We start from the raw sequence: 3,976 nt of genomic DNA, 5'->3' as shown, positions 1-3,976 counted from the left end.
AAATATCTTGAACATTTATGATAGAATTTTCACCATTCACTAATCTCATATTAGTTTGTAATTTGAATATATGATAATGGTTCTATAAATACGATCTTTAAGAACAACAAGCAAAATCTATCTAAAATCTCCACCAAGAAGTAATATCTTCCTTCCAAAAGGTTTATATATATTCTCAGAATCTATGTGCTGTAAAATATCTCTTAAACTTTTATTCACAGCTTCGAAACAATATCTATGAGCCATTGAAGCTTCATCCCAGGTAATAATTCTTGCACTTATGATTAATTCTGCGATATGACTATCAGATTTAATCTCACAAACTGAATTCTCATTGATAACTATCGGAATACGAAATCTTGAATGTGCAGTTCTCCCGTCGGGTAGAAGTAAAGCAGCAATGTCCGAAGATGCAACAGCTAATGCAATTTTTTCTTCAGCTCTAACTGCAGCTAGAATAGTCTTATAAATATAAGTTTTTTTGGTGCCACCATATCCATAAATAAAAAACAAACCACCACTATTAGCCAAAATTGCTCCCATAACAGTTTTATAGACAATCAACTGTTTAGTATTAAGATCAGTAAATAATTTTCTATATTTTTCTATAACTTCTTCCATATTATAAGATAATTCTTTTTGAATTAAGCGTTTTATCTCTGATCAAGAAGACTTACATTTGGCAAAGATAATTGAGGAAAGTCTTTCAAAGACCTACCACTTTTAATTAATAGCTTTTTAATTTCATAAAGAGCATAATTTTTTATCTGTGATTCTGACAATTGCAATCGATCAAATTGGAGAACTTGTCTCTGCTTATATACAATATCCTTAAAAATTAATTTTCAATTATTCTTCCAAAGTTGTAGTGGATCCGACACCTGACAATATAAAAGCATTGTAACAAATAGAACTCTCATTTGTGGACCTATTGCCCAACAACCAGCTTCCGTCAAACATTCATTCTATTCCTTATCCAAATCTAACAAATCAAGAGCATGACATGCATCCTTAAAATTTGGATATATGATACTATTTACAGTACAAATATCCTCATAACATGTAGGCTCTTTTACAATGTTCAATAACATTCGTAGATAAAATCTCTCACCACTTGCAGGATATGCATAATATTTTCTTCCAATACATCTTCCAGATAATCTTCATTTCCATTCCTTTACATTACTATGCCATACCCAATGAATTGAAAATTTGGTATAAGTTAGTGTCCGTGCATCCTCATATTTTTGATTCATCTTCATCCACTCTGTGAACATGGTATCTTCAATTTGAAGCTGATTTATTATGTTAAGTAAATTAGCAAAGTCATGAAAAGTAAAGGATTGTTGATCAGGAAGATGGAAACTAAGTCTCTCAACACCGGGCTTATGATAATTAATACTAAAATCAAATATTCTCCAACATGCTTCTGAAGCTGAAATGTAGCAGCAATCTAAAAATTACTTAATCTCATCCACAACTGGTCTATGATCATCATTGTTCATATTAAAATTATTTTTAATTTTTTCTAAGATTATAGTTGCTCGATCTGAGCCTTTATTGACGTACTTGAATAGATATTTAATTGATCGAGAATAATTACACCATTTAGCATTAATATGAGCTTGATATTTTATCAATAAATCGATATTATAAGGAGCGACATAATGATTATCAAGTAATATTCTATTTTTTTTTACTACTCTGCTATCATTCCTTCGTCGATATACTGGAAAACTATCACTATCAACCATAGTTGTTTCATTAAACTTCTTTGAAAAGTATTTTGTGCATTTGTTATTCATCATGCAAGAAGAAAAAAGATTGACAATCCCATAAGGGCCATAAATCATAAACTACTGAACAGCTTCAAAAGCAATTGGATCATTTTCATCATCAAAAATTTCTGCACTGATGATACGATCTATATCTATAGCAGAAAGACATTTATCATTATCATGAAGGAACAGAAGAATATGAGCATGTGGAAGCCTCTTTTTTTTGAAACTCAATAGAATATACAACTACATAAAAAAATATAAATAAAATCATACTTATAAAATTAGATGATTAATAATATAATAATAAAAATATAATAAAAAATTGATAAAAAATAAAAAATAACGTAAACCTGCTATGACTCTCTCAAATATTTTCTCATGCTTCAGGTCATGAAGAAGTCTATTTGATTTTATTTTGAAGATCCGTGAAATGATATCAGGACGTTCAGAAGGCTATTGGCCTGGTGTATTTTTTAAAAAATAACTAATCTCGGGCCATTTAAAATTATAAGTAAATATGATAAATAGATCAGGATAACCTGTCCATCGATAAATTGCCATAGCATCTTGATAATTTTGCATAAAATATCTGGGATCACCATTAAATGAGGAGGGCAATACAATACGTTTACCAACTGATGAAGCTCTTGTATCACCTCTAAGAATAGCATCTTTCAATCCACAGTATAATTTTGATCGTAGCTGAGGTTGGTTCTTTCTGATCCAACAAAGACGGCTCTCTTCAATACAAGTATAGCAATCAACAATATATTGCTAAAATAGTCTGCCTCCCTGTAATAATGTATGACCTTTAGATGTTCGATAATGTAATCAATAAGCATAAAATTCTCTTATACTCATATTTTGATATATTTGTTGTTATTTTCCAACAATATTTTTTCTTATAATTTCAGTATGAAAACCATCCTCACCATATGGTAAAAGTAATGAATATTGCATTTCTATAAAATTGGAATGTAGTTCACTGATACGATATAAATCATTAGTTTGATGTTTAATAATAATATCATGGTCAGAAGAGTACATATTAAAATTACCAACAATTAGTACAGCAATCTCAGAACACGAAGGGCTATTATATTGTCTTGTATTTATATTTCTATTACTCAAAAGTCAAAGTCTGATCTTAGCAATATCAAATTCTTGAAATTTATCATGTGCCATTCGAAAAACTCGGACTAAAAGATTGTAGTTGTCCAACATTTGCATCAAATCTCCGACGATATCAAGATATAGAGAATTTAATATACTATTCATGCTTAAACAACTAACTCGATTAGAGATCTCATTATCAGTGTCATAAATATATAATTAAGCAAATTTAGATTTATTACCTTCAATAGATAATAATGATCTAATTTTATGATGATTTTGACCATTCAGACGAAAAATATAAGGGTCTGAACCATAATTAATAGAGTTATCAATATTTTCTTCCATCGAAGTAAAAAAAAAAATAGAATTATATATTCTTATATTTTCTCAAAATTTTACTGACTTTCGACCACCATCATAAGCAAATAGTTCATTGAGCACCTGAGGTGTATTTTTGAAAAGTGATAGCTTTACTCTATAATCTAAACAGCATAGAGAGAATTTAAAATTTGAAAGTTTTTTTGATTTCACTATTCTCTCTTCATACCACATAATAGTACCACATTGTTCACATACACAGTTAGGCCGACCAAAATCTCAAGATTGAGTAAATCTTCCAAAAAAGTAATATATGTAAGATGTAACTTAGAAAAACTAAATATAATCGTTAGAATATAGTAACAAAAAAAAGAAAATAATAATACTAACTTCCAACCAAAGGATTAAGTGCAGGTGCTGGTCTTAGATCAGAAGTTTCAGTTAAATCTTTAGGACCACAAAATTTTGACCTCACATTTTTTTGGATGAAATTTATAACTGAGAAAAATAACATCCATAATAATATTATAATTTTCAAATCTCTGATATGTTAAAAAATATATCTCTATAAAATATTACCTATATCAGTAGAAGTTTCTTATTGTGTTCTAATAATATTAAGATATCTATTCCTTTTTTTTGATAATATTAGCCATCTTCTAAGTCTTACATATCGAGATGAATCCATAACCACTATGGGAATAGCAGGAGTACCTGTTATGTCTAAATTATTAAAAATATATTTTTAATCTTGGATATTA

Source organism: Elaeis guineensis, chromosome 2 (genome assembly GCF_000442705.2).
Source record: "Elaeis guineensis isolate ETL-2024a chromosome 2, EG11, whole genome shotgun sequence".
Classification (NCBI taxonomy): Eukaryota; Viridiplantae; Streptophyta; class Magnoliopsida; order Arecales; family Arecaceae; genus Elaeis; species Elaeis guineensis.
The sequence above is the reverse complement of the archived record's forward strand: the minus strand, read 5'-3'. Positions refer to the sequence as shown.